Below are 16,361 nucleotides of genomic sequence, written 5' to 3'. Positions count from 1 at the left end.
AGCCCACAGAGGGCTCCTGAGTGAGACTTGTTTGCAACAGCACTCAAAACATTTCCCTGAATCTACAGTAGCTCTCAGTAGATGAATTTAGCACTCAGCAGATTAATTTAGCTCCCAGTGTGCTGGATTTAGAAAGAAAAACTAATATAGATGAATACATTCTGTTCAGCCAGCATATTTTGTTTTGCAACAATACACATGTCTTATTTGAACTGCAATCTGGTTGGAAAGCATTTTGCGAATGGTGCATTGGTCATAAAAATGAGTCATGCTTGCTCATTTTTTAAAAAGCTCTCATCTAGTGCAGATTAAGGAAAAAGGTATTGAGCAATTCACTGGAGAAAGTATTGGAATTTTAGCCATCTCTGATGAGCTTTGGGCAGTTTTTTAAGGTAGACTTTGATGTTGTATTGCAAAAAAGTAGCAGCTGCTTTTCACTTTGTTACCTGCATAGCCTACTAGGTGATGTGTACCACCCTGCTCATTGTTACTTTGCTCATTTGCCTTATGGGTAGGGTGTAGGCAGGGTTTCCTTGGAAGGATTTGCAGGCTGGAAGCTCAAGGTATGTCTAATGGCAGTTGGGAAGAGCTCTTGAGGAGGAAAAAATCAGGATACAAAATCCACTCTTTTATGACTTTAGTATAAGCTTTAGCTTTCTTCCTTAACCTGGAAAATGTCACAAGGAAAGTGGGATTAGACTGCTTATGCATGGTAGCAGAGTGACTAGCACGCTTATGATAACAGCAACACTTATTATTTCAGGAGCTGGGAAACTGAATAAAAAGATAAAGATATCAAATAAAGATATCAAATCTAGGAGCTGAGGGGATCATTTGACTGGCTTTATTTAAACATAAAATGGTCAAGGAAATGAAAAGAAAAATGCTGCGAATGACAAGCTGGCTTTCTAAAGTAGTATCCTCAGTAAATGAGTATCTCATATGAAAGACTAATTCCCAACACATCTTCCAGAGCACTTCCTGATAAAGTATTTCCACTACCAGCAGCAGGATGATTGTTATAAAACATTCTTTCAGTCTCTCAACAATTTTTTTTTTTTTAAACATTAAAGAATGGGTTGAAGAGCAAATAGCTCCTTTCAATTGAGTCGGTGCCGTACAGTGCAGATCTAATTTACTCAGGAGGCTCTCAGCTGCTACAGTGATGGGTGCTTTACAGTAGTGATTCCCAAGTCTATTTAATCAAAGGACTACTGAACCTGTTGGAGAACTCAAACCAAAGGCCTTCCTCTTCAGTGATAGTGCAGTGGTTTTCATTTACCAATAGATAAAAATGAAGCAAAACTTTGGATGCTTTTTTATGAAGTTTATTTTCCCCACTTGTTTGTGTAGTGGCTTGCATGTGCAGGGATGTGCATATGTTGTCTTCTTTACTTTGGATGCTCTTTTATGAGGTTTATTTTCCCCACTTGTTTGTGTACTGGCTTGCATGTGCAGGGATGTACGTATGTTGTCTTCTTTCTTAGTTTTTAAATCCTACAATATTTTTGGAGATTATCTTGTAATATCTTACAGGCTACCAGCAGCTTTTAGTCAGTAGATCAAGGAGCACTGCTATGAAGACCACAGAAGGCTGGAGGCCTGGTTTGTATGTTTGCTAGGAGTCTTGCACATCAAACCGTAAAGCGGTCTGTGCACAGTTGCCCTTTTTCTTCTAGGTGGTAAATGTTGCTTTTAGTAAGAGACTGTGAAGTGGAAATCTCTCAGGCATCATGTGGGATTTTACCGGTTCTCCTGTGTGGAGGATGAGGCACAGTGGTGCGGCCGGAGGGGCACTGCAGGGAGGCAGTGGTGACTCACCATCCCTTCTGGCTCCTCTTTTCCACGAGGAGTGCGAATTTGTTATGAGTAAATCCTCCTGCTGGAAGAGGAGAGTGAACCACCACTGTCCTGCATAGACTCGGTGAGGCTGGCCAGGGCGCAGAGGCAATGAAGCTGGCACTGTATTTTTTTGCTGCCTGCATGCTCAGAAGAGCAGTAGTATGTGGTGCATACATATCTATGAGTACAAATTATACGTGCCAGGGCCCTGAGCACACCCCTTCCCCACCTTCACCTGATGTTTGGCTGTCTTGGCTCGGGGCACAGGTATCCAGTCTTGAAGAGATCTGTGAGAAACCTCAGCGGGGCTCACCCTCCTCTTCAAAGCTGCATTTTGGCCCTGGCCCCAACATACCACACCCCTGCCCAGCCCTGGGCCCTGCTGAATCAGGCACCACCCTGACCCCAACCCTGTCCCATCTCATCTCGGGGGCTGCCTTCCCCCCCAGGCACAGGGCCTGCGGCGGCAACTTGGGATGGCTGGGCCGTTGCTGACCCTGGTCACCGTCCACAGCCTGGCCCAGCTTGCCTTGCTGGGGTCTGCGGGAAGGGGCTGATGGGAGAGGGAGGGCACCACAGTGCCCTGGCAGCCCCATGGCCCTGGCCTCACCCCTGCAGTCCCACATCCCCAGTGGAGCCGGGATGGAGATGCAGAAGATGGTTCTTTGTTGCAGCCCTTAGTGACATTTGGGCCACACTGGAAGCAAGGCGAGGTTTCTGCTAACTGAGATCCAGCTTTTTATTGGTGCTAGTTTTGAGTCAGCCAATCTTTTCTTTTCCTTGGCTATGTTAAGATGGTTTTGTAGGTAGATAGTGTCTGGGAAAGCTAATGCTAACTCACAAAGAAGCAAGCTCTACTTCTAAAAGGCCTTTGTGGATGTTGCAAGGTTGAGTACCCTAGAGCGTTAACCTCCACAAATATGTTGGGTAATGGGTTTTTTTGGTAGTTAAGCTTTACTTTTGGTAGTCTGAGTTTTTAACATTGCAGAAGGAAACCCATCGTCGGTGTTTTCTCCACTGCTGTGAGAGGACACCTCAGCATCCTGCTGCTGCTGCTGCTGCAAATGCTTACCTTCAACAGCTCGCTTCATTCATCTCCTCCTCCTCCTTTCAAGGTTTTCTTGCGTTCTTGGCAACAGCTACAGAGGAAATTAAAGGCTTTATTTCCAGACTAGCTTCAGATGTCACAAATATGGAGGCCAGTTTCTGAAAATCCAGTTCTAAGAACTTCAGTGTTTATTGTTTTCTGTGCTTCCCTGCCAAGATCTTCTCCCTGCTGTGGCAAAATACTGCCATCTGTAAGATATATCAAGCTAAATGTTAGCGTGTTGGTACTTGTGAATGCCATACGCTCATTCATGGCCTTGTTATGGTTTAAGATAGTGCCAAACTTCATGGCATGCAGGGCCTTGTTTTGAATGTCTTTTTTTTTTTTTTTTCCTTTTAATTCAGTCTGGCCCAGTTTAAAAGTTCCAGCTTGGGACTCATCCATAAATTGGGGTAATTTCATCTAGATGTACTCTTATACATAAATGGACGTTGTGGCTCTAATGTGAGCATGGAAACAAGGGATGATACATTTTGGTAGAATTGACTTGCTTGTACATTGGAACATTGTAGCATTTCCCCAGCAGTGTAGCAGTAGTGCTCCCATAACTTCTCATGTAGAGTATTTGCTGTTACAAGATTCACCGAAATTAATTAATCTCAAAGCTTGCTTTTACTTGATCATTACACTAATATTTATATATTTATACAAACATAGTTTCGTGATCATATTAATTGAGTTAGGAACACAATTGGCTATTTCTTCCCAGGAGCACAATTGGCCATTTCTTCCCATTCCTGTGATGTAATTTTAAGCTGCTATTCTCAACATTCTTGACATTGTTTGGTAGTTTATAAATGATAAAGTGAACTAGATAACAGATGTTCAGATTTCCACCTGTGCACAAACTGTCCTTTGTCATAGGGAAAGGACCAGACAAGCAATATAGGTGCAGTCTGAGTTGTTTAAATGGATTTCTTATCATCAGGTGTTCTTTCCATCTTCCCTTGAGAAACTTAAAGAATGTAAACCATTGACTTAGGTTGACTTGATCAATTCATGGGATGTGGAAAGTATTCAGTTTGAAGCAGATAGCCTGTTTAATAAATTTACTGCTATTTAGAAAGAATATTTGGTTTGTTTTGAAATTCACAGAAACGTGGATCTAGAGGTTGTACAGTTTTAGTCCTAGGAAACAGTAATTTTGTTTAATGAGGAACAAAAACATTTTAGTTCCCAAAGTTCTACCTGTCCACTGGAAATAATTTTTATTTATGATTTTCATCTACATTAGGCACATGATTTACAACAGTGTTCCTCTTCACCACCTTTTCCTCTTCTTTCCCCTGTGCCTGCCCCCCACTTCAGCAGACTTACCTGTCTGATACAGATAATAATTTGTAATAACTTTGTCTCTGAGGAGTTGTACTAGCAAAGTCATAGTGCCTACCTCTGGCTGCTATCTCTGTGTAGGCAGTGTTTCTTTGTGATATAGTGGAGCTGTCTCTTCAAAATGGGTAACAGACTCTAGAGTTTTGTGCATGGGCAAAATCCCAGTCTTCAGTAAAGTCTTAAGGTGGAAAAAGTGGATATCATTGTCCTGAATAGAACAATGCTTAGAATTTGTTTGGGTTTTTTTTTTTCTCCATATTTGATGAAAGCTTTGACAAAGGGTGTTGAGCAGTATGGTGTGATGGACCATACTTTCCTGAGGCAGATGCCTTTATAGCACAGGAAGACAGTCCACTTTCTTTTTTTTTTTTCCTCCCAGAAAAGAACTTCTAATGATCTGTAGTTCATCTTGAACCTTGAACTTGATTTTAGTTTAGCTCTACATGTTGGATATTATCTAAGATTTTCAGTGGTAGGGAAAGTTAGATTGTTGAGACCAAACCCCACAGCCTTGGTGTAACCTCCTTGACTGATTGACTCAGGTTACAAGCAAGGCACAGTAGTGCAGCTTGTGCTGTTGTGCACACTGGCTGCTGCAGGGGGGTTGAACGATTACATCAGCTGCCAGGAGGAAGTCCGAAGACACAAGATGGGAAGGTCTGAGGGAACATGCTGGAGGAAGGCTTCTGAAGAGAAACAAACATTTCTAGATACTCTAAAGTGTTGGTACACCATGGGTTCATTTTGGCCTAAGTCCACTGCGGGATCTGTGGTTCATTTAACGTAACTCTGCTAGCATAACCCAAACATATGCTGGGTTTTTATAAATGCTGTTTGAGATACTCTTTGGATTCACAGTAGACAGGCCAACATGTCCCACATTTCCACATAAAAATCTGAGTTCAGAGAGATAAGTAGAATGCAAATGTTTTAGTAAGTAAAATGAAAACGGAAAGATAGATGATAGAAGATGAATAATCCTTTTTCACATAAAAATAAACCACATAGCTATAACCAGTACAAAAGACATTCAGAATTAGAGGAAACAAGATGGTACTAGAAATAGCATCGATTTCGCAGTTGCTTTGGAATTCTGTGCAGAAACCACACATAACATTCCTTTCTTCTCCCCCTTCTTCTGTTGTTTTTTCTTTAACTGCATCTGGTAATAGCTATAGGGACATCAATTATTATTGTATCAAAGACTAAAATTAGAAGTGCTGCATACAGCAAAATACAAATGGCTAAACAGTTTCTGGCTAAAGGTGTATAGGGGGAGGAAAAGACACCCCATTTCTTTGCCTTGAAGCCAGCCAAAATAGCTGATCTATGCACAGATCACTGAAGGGCAGCAGGGGAAAAAACTACATACATAAGATTTGCTGAACCCTTATCATTTAAGAAGTGGGAGGAATAGTCTGTAGATTAACATTCTAGTCTGAGTTATCAGAGACTTAGCTTTGGTTCCTGAGTTATCACAGATATCCCGTGGTTAAGTAGCATAAGTAGTTTTCCTATGCCTCAGTTCCCCGTCAGGTAAAAATAGGGATCTCTTACAGGGCTGTTGTGGGGATAAATACCTAAAGCTTGTTAAGTGCTCAGATTATTCAGTAATGAAGCTTGTCTAAGTACCTCAAAGCACTGTTTAGGCTGGAATGTGTATATGCTGTCTCCATGCACCAAGGACTTTCTTAATAACTTGCTCCACTTAGCTTGGAAGACGGAGGAACAAACGCACCTAAGAGGACAGAAAGATCAGCAGTGTACTGAACTGCACTTGTGTCAGAAACAAGAGATGCTTCTTGGCGGAAGACAGTTCTTTGTGCTGTGGCTGGACATGACCTAAGTAGAAAACAATCGAAATGCTTGGTCCAGAGAAGCCAGGGAATGAGAGAAAGCTGCCTTATCAAATTCTCCATTGAGAGAGGAGGCAGTGGAGGAGCAACACAAGCAAGTACTTTGTAAGAGGGAATATTTCTAGAATGGAGACTTCTTCATGGAGGTCAGACATATAGGGACAGGAACAAAAAATGGAAGAAAAATGAGACAATAGGAAATCAAAACAGAAGAAATTTTCTCTTGGTAGATTTTATAGCTCCAGACATAACTGGGGAGTTGGAAAAGGAGAGGGAGAATATGTTGGAGAAGAGAAGTGGAAGAGAGTGACAGTAGCGGCTACTGGAATAGAGATATCAATTTATTGTATTTGACTACTGAAAGACTAGTGTTGTGGATGAAGTTGTGCAGACAGGGGAGATCACAGAAGGATCAAAAATCAGAAGATTTATAGTTTGCAGCTAAGAAAAACATTTTGTGTGGGAAGATTCCTGTATTAGAATAGTCAGAGGAATAATAATTATTGAAATACTTCTCTCCAGCTGAAAAACCTCTGAAAGGAATCTGTCTGTGTTACCAGAGAAAAGAAGGGTGCTGTAGAGATAACATAGCTTTTTCAAGGTTAAAGGCAGAGGTCACGGTGGTGCTGTAAATTCCACTAGCTTCAGTTGTCTGCGTCAGGCTCCAGGAGGAGACCTCAGGCTGGCTGTGCGCAGTGAGCCAGGCTCTCACATGGGCGATGAAACCACGGCTTTTTTCTTAGTCATCATAGTGAAAAGTGCATTGTAGGTAAGTGTTTGGCTGTGTAGTCAACAGGTTCCTGATGTAAAAATAGTTATGGGTGGGAGATGTGACTTATGTGCAAAAATACTTAGGGATGAGATAGTCAACAAAAGGGAAAGCAGTAGGAATACTAAAGCTGTACCAGGAAGGATGAACCAGAATTTATCTAGGGACAGATACCAAAATTTTAAGGTAGAGAATAATCTTTAGGACAAAGTATAAGCACAGAAAGTTTCAGAGTGGATTTGGAAGATGAAATATTCATAAAGACTATCTTTGAGAATCTCAGGGATTAGAGTTTTCACTTTGTTTTGTGCTTTTATTTTCTTTACTTTGCTAAGACTGTGCAGTTTCATAGGGAGAAAACCAAAGAACAGAGTGACATGTCATCTCATCTCACCTCCTGTATAGCACTATATTTGGATAGGTTTGTTAGCTGAGGGTTTTGTTTTGGTTTGTTTGAGGGGACAAGCAGCAACCAGAATATAATTTTCTCCTGTTTAGTCACACTAGTAAAAAAAATGAGCAATTTGGGTTTTAACTGTCAGGTCTATGTACTGTTCCTGTACAAACCTTGTTTAATAAGAATTTAAGTAAATACAAATGAAGTATTGAAAGCATAAAGCATCTGGAACATTTTAAAGATGCACTGAAATATAACATGATTAATTTCTATTGTGCTAATTATACCTATTATGAGTTAAAACGGATTCCACTTTGCAGCCATTGTTATGTAACTTGTGGCTTTGCAGTTCTTTGAAATGCAGTTTTCTATTCATGTGGTATATTAAAAAATGTTACAAGACAAATTACAAAGCTTAACTGAAATAGTGCCAAAAATCTTAAACAAGTTATTCTGCTAGATAAATAACCAGTGTAATGCTTACTGTTTTTTTTTAAATCAAAAAGAAATGGTAATGTAATGAGCCAGGGCTGAGCGGGATGTGGGTTTTTTTCTGTTTTATGATTTAACGGAGTTGCTCTGCACCTATAGTGAGCTATCTAAGATCAGTTTGTGAGCTCTTACTCCTGTGTAGTATTTTGTATTCAACAATGCATTCAGCTTTATGCTGCATGTATTGTAAGTGTAGCATATCACTGAGTGTGAATGCTCTGGCGTATAAGACAGCTCATAACAGGGGCGAGCATCATGGTAAGTTTTTTGCAAACAGCAGCATTCACAGTCACTCAGCAAAACAGAAGGTGAAGCACCACGTTGTCCCTAAGTGTGGGTCTGGAAAAGATATGTAGGATGTCTTTGCCTATTGCGAGCCTTTGGATGTGGATGTGGGGTTTCATCTCCACAGGGAGACACTTTGGACCCTGACAGTGAAACTGCAGGGAGCGATAGGAGAGCAGAAATCTTCTGTTTGCCTATTGAAGGGGAATAAAGAGGCTTCTTGGGTGACTCCCAGGATGGTCACCCAGCTATAGATCTGCTCCAAGTGCCCCATAAAGTATCTGTCATGGGGAGTGAGGTGCAGGGGACGGTGGCTGTGTGGGAGTTGTGCATGTGCCTTCTGATCCTCCTCCAGATGCAGTGGAGCTTTTGCTTCTCTCTTTTTCCGTTATAATGGGCTTACAGTGCAATCCAACCCCTAGTGAGTATATAAAAATTAATCCTGTTTTAAGTACTTCAGGAGAAAAAAGACTTTTATTTAAAAGACTTTGTCCTTTTTTTAGCAGTGAGTGAAACTACTACTAACAAAATGAAAATAGTTATGTAAGCTTTGTTTTGATAAATTGGTCATTGCTTGCATATTGTTGTAGGAATCTGACTGCAATTTGCAGAGCCAATATTTGAGTCTAATTTCACCCCTAATTTGAGAACTGAAGTGAACTTGAAGCCTTACAAAGTAGAACAGATCTCGCTGGGGAAAGAATTGTTAAGGTCTTACCCCCAAATCAGTCAACATTTGCAAGAACCTTGAAGAAGTTCAATTCATTTAATAAAGTGTTTGTTTCGTTTTCTATATTATGTTTCTGAGACAGAACTGTCCGCAAAATAAAAACTATAAAACATTAAAAAATCCCTATCAAGAAAATCCCTCTAAATAGTTTGTGTTTGTTCACACAAACACACGAGAAAATGAGTTTGGTTCTAGTTGTACTTATGTGCTTACTTTAAATGCAGAAAATACCATGAACACCTTGTTTCCCCACAAAAATCTCCAGTTCAGTTTTAGTGGTATCTGAGGTACTGGTAGATAACTTCTTCAGATTTTTTTGTGTTAAATATGACTTCTCAGTCTTTTCATATTAACCCTGTTCAGCTGGAAATACACATTTCAAAAAAAGGGAATTTTTTTAAACATTAAAGTTCAAAGAACTGCAACATTTTCAATAAAATTTAAAGGATTCTGTTGGCTATTTATGCATGCATTTATTACTCACCATCTCCAATATTAGTAGTCTTTTCCTCCTGGAATATATAATTTTGTTTTTGAAAAATGCAAATAATTTTGAGTTAACACTTTTTTAGATTGCTTTATACTGTCAAGTTCTGTGTCATGTAATATAACTTCCACTTTGTTTTGCTGCATAATGGGGTCAGAACCAGTCTTGTTTAACAAACATGCTGTCATTCAGTGGTGAGGGTAGGAGTGTGTCCTGCTGAATAGTGCAAGTTCTTGCATGTTTGTTGCATTACTTCTATCGTAAACGGTGTAAATAAGTCTACCAGAGCTTTGCCCACTGAGCGAAATGAGTCCATTTAGACAGGACTTCAGTGTTGGGGTGGCAGTGGTCTCTCCTAGGCGCTCAGGTGCTGCCACAGTGAGGGCTATCTCCACAGCCACCTAGCCAGAGTCTCCTCTCACTGTTGGTAGTGTTCAGCTCCAGCCCTACTCCAGTTGTTGCAAGGACTAAGCATCCTCCATTTTATTCAGCCATGTTTCTATTTCACAGGAGCATTAATTAGGACAGCCAGTCTAAGGTCCATCTCAAACTGTGGATCTTTCCTTAGGTCTTGACAGTGTCTGTATGGGCAGCTATCCCTCCCAGGAGGTCTGAGTTGGAGAAACCGCTATCTCTGCCTTGTGTCACTGCATGCTGAGTAGAGCCATCAGTGTCCTAGGAGCATTGGTGTCGCCCTGGGAACCCTTGTTTGGCTCAGCTGGTTGCTTTCTAGGAAAGTGTTAGGGGTAAAAACTGAGAAAATAAACATCTCCACCCCCCCGAGAGTGATGTATCTTGGTATAGCTGAATCCACCTTGAGAAGAGAAACCTGATTCCAAGCCGGAGAGCTGTGGGTAGCCGACACGGGGGTAAAAACAGTTTCATGCTGGAAGGCAGGAATTTGCAGCTCTCAAAGGTCACTGGACACATTCATCGTTGTGTTTGTAACCAGCCAAGTATTTTGCTGGTGTAAGATGGTGTATGAAACCCATCGCAGCATTATACTTAAAAAGGCCATAAAAAGACTGTGCAATGAAATATATGCTGTCTTGAAATGCCTTGATGCTATCACAAAGCTGCTCAACTGTGATTCTCCCTGTGTCCCCGACTTTTTCAGTGCCCCTTAGGCAGGCATATAGACTGATAGATTTCTTTTATCTGTTGACTTTACATTGTTAGCTGGAGGATTTACAGTGCCATTTTTTATGGAAAGACTTGAGTTTATAATAATAAAATAAAACAGTTTTTAGTACTCAAAAAAATCCTTACTTTAATTAGCCAGTGTCCATTTCTGTTGGCCCTCAGTTCTTAATTTCTTTTCCTTTTTTCACATAAATGGGTGTGGAACTGGAGAGAAGAAGTTTAGGCATTAAAATGTACATTCCAGCATTATTTGTGCTGACCTGACTTTAATATCTACAAGACTAGGGTCAGAAAAAATGGTTTAATTATCTGCAAACATCCAAGAGCTATAGACAAGAACTCCTGTCTGTTGTTTTTAGCTATTGATAGGGCTAACCCCAGCACTGATGATAGTGTTGCAAAATAAAGATCCCCCAGAAACCCAGTTAATGGCATCTTTGTTCCTAAGCTGTGACTTCGTAGAAGTCCTAATACTTCAGATTTTAAAAATTAATAATGTAGAGCTGAAGTGAAAATAAGACTTTGGAAGTGGGGATGAAACAAACTCTTCCCTTTTCTTCTTTCCCCAATGATTTGCAGGCAAACACAACCCCAGGCAACTTCCGAACTTCCATAATTGCATTTAATTCCTTGTTAATTGGGCTTTTCTCTTGCTATTGAGTTCTTTCTTGAATAATGCCTGCTTTATAATGAATTGTGTGCAGACAATAAATGTAGAGGTTTAATAGGATGAAGGCTGTGGCTCCATATAAAGATATTTAGCCCTTAACTCCCATTGAAATCAATACCTTTGCAAATCTCTTTATAAGTGACTTAAAATTAATACGCATAAAATAGGATTGCTATTAAATGTTTAAAGGCTAAAAAGAGAATAACAACACTGTTCTCCTCTGGAAAGTGATTGTAAAAATTGTATCTTTAGAGTTGCATGATAATTGTCTCAGTACCTTGATGCTTTTTATATCATATCTTATGTGCTCGGTTTGAAAATAAGAAGTTGGTGACTGTCTGCAGACACTGCAAACTAGAAGGGAAACTTGCTTCATTTCCTGCTTGGACTTTATCACAGGTAAAAAAGTCCTGTCTTTCCCCATCAGACTCTTCATCATGCCTGTTCCTTCAGTGAGAGTGGGGATAACAGTTTGTTTGTGATTCACTGAACGGTAAAGAATCCAAGTTACTTTCTCATGGCAATATAGAGATAAGTGGACTAAGGAGGGATGAGCAATATTTTGTGTTCTGAAAGAGGCTGTGACATCATTAATGAAGGAAGCGGAGCTGCTTATGCAAAATGTGCCTTTTTTTCCCAGAGCGGAGTCATACATTCAGAGTTTTTGGCTGGTACAGGAGTGCTGGCAGCAATGCCTGCATCAGCAGGGATGGGTGTCCATCACAGCTTTGAGATTGGCCAAGATAAGCAAATTGCATCCGGTCTGTCATTAACCCACTTACTCTTGCTCGTTTTCATGCATATCATGTTGTTACTGAAAGGCTACCCAAAAGTCTAACAGGGAAAGACAGTTTGCTCTCCGATGCTAAACAAATGTAACCATCAGGACCATCTCTCATGTGCTTGGTTCTGGAGTCTAACCATGAGTGATGGAGGATGGTGGGATATAACTGGTGTGGCTAGAGTTCCAATCCAAAGCTTTCCTTACAATACTGTCAAGAAAAGGTAGATGAACAGTCATCAGCGAGACTGTTGACTTTAAGCGCACAAACTGGTAGTCTTTCTCAGGCAAACATGGCTTTAGTTAAACATGGAGAGACAGGTATTCTCCTGAATTTCTCACTGTTCTGAACACATTTGGACTGTTTGTCCAATTGATTGCATAGCACTATGGGTTCTGGTTATGTTTTCTGTTGGGTTTTTTTCTTTTTTTTTCCCTAGTAAAAATTATTCTGCTTCTGTTATGTGTAGAACCTCAGAATAAAGGATTATGTACAGCAAATCTTACAAAAGCACAGTGAACATTGTTCAGTTTATCCTTTATCCTATCATCAGTCATCTTTTCACTGTTTTTGCATTTGCTCAAACCCTCTTGCTGTTAAACTGCTGAAAACTTTCCTGCTATTAGATCTGAGCAGAGAAAATGTTTTATCTACAGTGACCTGCACAGTTGCATCAGTCCAGTGGTGCAAACCCAGTAACAGGACTGTAGTTTGGACTAGGAAGATAAGTCCCATGATAAATCTTTCTGAAATGAGATAGAAGTTCTCAAAAGTCACAAACAGGCAGGTGGCTAAGGAAATGGTGAGGATATGACCCTTTCAGCTCGAAGTTGCTTGACCCAAATCCCAGTTTTTAAATTAAAAGTCTGGCTACATCAGAAGGATGCTACTGTAACAAAGAGGAAACTGTATTTTATTAACAGCATGCGCTCTAGGGTTTGCTGATAATTGGGCTAATCTGACAGGGTTTGCTGTTTGTCTGTACCCTTCCTCGTTGCTGTTTATTGGTCCATTCCAAAATTCTCAGCATCATGGTCACTGGCTTCCCTTTTAGTGAAAAATGCAAGGTGTGTTGGCCAATACTCATATAAGGAATGATGTTCCGTATGCCAGAAACTGCTGTCTTAGGTGAATGAAAGAGAGGTGATAGAACTGTCTTTCTGTGTTATCATAGTCTTTTTCAAGAGTCTTTCGCTGACATCGTATGACACTTCCCATTATAAGACTTCATTTCTGGAGTCCACGATTGAAACTATGTTTCTTTAGTCGGTTTCCTTGCAGTCAACAAGTATTTAGTGAAACACTACCAAACGACCCTTCTGTCATACCGGTTTGCAGAAGGGATGGTATGCTGTCAGTTATTCCCTGACCTCAAGGAGGACCATCTACATGTTCCAGCGCTGGAATTGGTGGTTGTGGCTGGCAGCTATCATGCTTCGTAACAGGATTTCTGAAGATTTTATGCATTCCCAACACGCTGAATAGACATTTACTTATCAAGAAAAGCTGTGTTATAACATTATTGAAGTGGTAAAGTGGTAAAGTCAAACAGTACTAGCGTGGCTTGTGCAGCTTGATGTAACCATCCTCTGCAAATGCGCTGTGGGAATCTTTCCTTACTTGGTAACACGCTTCTTTTTCATATTGTCCTTGATCTAGACAGTGAGCGGATGGGCCATCTGTAAGGGTGAATTTGGTTTGTAGTAAGGGAGAGTCTTGTTCAGCAACAGAAAGTGGAAAGTATCTGGTGAATGAGACCATCTCAGGACAAGAAAAAGGAGTCTCATGACAAAGTTGATTAAAGCCCTGGAAAATAAAATTCAGTCCTCTGATTTACCGCACAGTTCACACATCAAGGTGTGAAGTGAATTGCATCAAGTTTTTAGAGATGGTCAGCAACTGCGTGTTCCCCATTTTCGTAACCTCAGTTTGTCACCTAATTTGCAATGTGCTTGGTATTTATGTCTCCAATTGTAATCGCTGTGAGCAGTACCTTGAATGTATAGAGTGCTGTGTAATGCTGAGTCCTCTGAAAAAACTGAGCCCGTGTGACCCAAATTAAGCGTTCACTTTTCAGCTTGATCTCTTAGCACCAAGGAACTCATCTGGGACTTTATTCCTCCAAAAGAATTTTCTGAATTTGAGTTGCGCAGTGTTTGCAACACCGTCAAAGCAATCATGATTAGAGTGTATGGACCATAGCAAAATACTGCAGTTTTTCTATCAGGATTTGAATACTACTCCATGAACGTCTCTCCAGTCCACACGCTAAGCAATGAAATTAACACAAAATATCAGTGCTTGAACTTTTTGAATGTCTGTTTGTACAAGGAATGAAGAGGAGTTCCCATGGAAGAATACTATGTGACTAAGAAAGTCGCAATTGTAGCATATTCCATACTCATTGAAGAAATAGAAGTTGCATATGCAGGCTAACATTTAGCATTTTCTGATATTTATATTAATCCTATTACAGTTTTAATAATGTTCTTTTCATACTGTATTTATGTGAAATGTTATAGAAAGTAAATAAAATCTGTGTATTCAGGTGCCCTGAAGGACATTTAATGAGAAATACATGCTTTTTTTTACTAGATGGACATATTATAAATCTGAGTATCCTTTAAGGAAATAATGATAGCTATACATTTGTATTTGAATAAAAAGACACAAAAGTTGATACCAACTACATAACAGATACCTTTAATCCTTTTTGAACAGCATGGTATAGTATGTCTGTTGGTTTTAGTACTATTGTTTATAAAAGTAATCCTGCCACACACTCAGGACTCTTTTGGGAAAACAGTGACATAATAGATTTTAAGAAGCTTTTTGTTTAGTATGATTTTGCTGCTTGCAATTTCTATATAATAGTAACCACTTGTTACTAATTTGTCATCAAAAATATGAGAGAGGAATAAATTATAATTAAACTTTTTTTTCTTTTTTCTTTTACAGATTTCTTTTACAATGCATTCTGCTTAGGCCAGTGAATTTTGTTTAACTGACCAGGTAAGCAAATGTGCATAGTCACAGTTTTCTCATAAAAATGTTTTCCAGACATTAGGCAACTAATTCTGAGAGATTGGTGTTCTGTGTTGTTGGAGAAAATTTGCAAAATCTGTTATAAATATGTTCAAAACTCTGTTGTCAGTTTCTAATTTAAAAAATCTGTTGAAATGTCCAGAGTTCTGTAATTTTCAATTAGAAAATGAGGTTTTTTTCCAGATGTGCTTAATTTTATTCTTTCTCTGCCTTCTTCTTTTCTCATTGTCCTAGTTTCCTCACTCTTTGCGTTGATATTGGTGTTTTATTCAAAGCCTTACAAGTGGAGCTTTTTTTTGCTGAGTGCTATCAGTCTCCCTCTACCTACCAGGATATCAGCATTGCAAACAGGATTGCCTAATGAGAACTCCAGAGATGGTGTTTTAACACCACAGGAATGGCACAGCAACACTAGAGTGGCTGTTGCGAAGTGGAGATGGTTTTAGAAATTTATAAACACTATTTCTGTAGATCTGAAATTAATAAAATGCAATTATGAAATGAATGAAATTGCAGTTAATGATCTGGATTGCTGGTTACCAAAAAATCAAGGCGAAGCACCAACTTACAATCTTACTGTGCATAGGTTGGTAGGCTGACTTGTATGCTTTACCTGTGGAATTCCAGTTTGATTGGCTGTTGTTGTATGCTGTAGGTACAATTCGCAGAAAACACTTTTTTGGCCATCTCTTTTATTGTTATGGGTTTTAATGAGGGAGATGGGCAATATAATTTGCACGCAGTAGAGCTTTAATGTTGCCTACACCCAGTTTGATCATATTTTGATGCTTCTTACAGAGTGATGTGATACCTTATCGGGAGAGAAAAGGGTGGAAAAAATGAATTACAGATACTATTTTGTATGGAATATTTTGTTCACAGTATACAGATATGGTTTGCCTTAGATGTAAAGTTCCTGTGCTTTTCAATAGACTCATCTTAGCCCTGATTAAAATAAGTACATACACACAAAATACTAAGTAAGAACACGGTGTTCCTATGTAAGTCTTTGTCTTGTTTCATGTTGAAATATTCCATAGCTCTAACACTTTATCAGTACTGTTAACCTCATTTTTATTTTAGATGAGGTGGTCTCTTATCATCTTCTCATTATTCTAACTTCTTATCGTTGGGTATTTCTGTGGTGCTGCCAACACCTAGAAAGCTTTCTCCATCTCAGTTCACCAAGGAGAAATTTCTTCTCTTTGGATCTTCTCCTGGAAATTCATTTCAAACCCACTATTCCCAATACCTTTATTTACTTTAAAAAACAGATGTAGACTTCAGCTAGTGCTGTCTTTTGTGTTCCTCTAGTTTGATATTCCTGGATTTTGTTTGCAAATTAGTCTGCAATCAGTCTTGCAGGCAGGGAGGGAAATCTTGGGTTAAAAAACACTTAGTAATTTTGAATGTTCATCCTGAG

At 39.6% G+C, this 16,361-nt stretch overlaps 1 long non-coding RNA gene across 1 annotated transcript in view; it reads left to right on the top strand.

The window, feature by feature from the left end:
• Positions 1 to 16,361, top strand: part of LOC127029439 (uncharacterized) — a 93,806-nt gene that overhangs the window by 17,784 nt on the left and 59,661 nt on the right. The window contains exon 2 of the long non-coding RNA XR_007768196.1: positions 14,852 to 14,905. This is a non-coding gene — a long non-coding RNA (uncharacterized LOC127029439). The remainder of the gene's footprint in view (positions 1 to 14,851; positions 14,906 to 16,361) is intronic.

Source organism: Gymnogyps californianus, chromosome 1, assembly GCF_018139145.2.
Source record: "Gymnogyps californianus isolate 813 chromosome 1, ASM1813914v2, whole genome shotgun sequence".
NCBI classification, from domain to species: Eukaryota; Metazoa; Chordata; class Aves; order Accipitriformes; family Cathartidae; genus Gymnogyps; species Gymnogyps californianus.
This window is presented reverse-complemented; position numbering and strand designations above follow the sequence as displayed.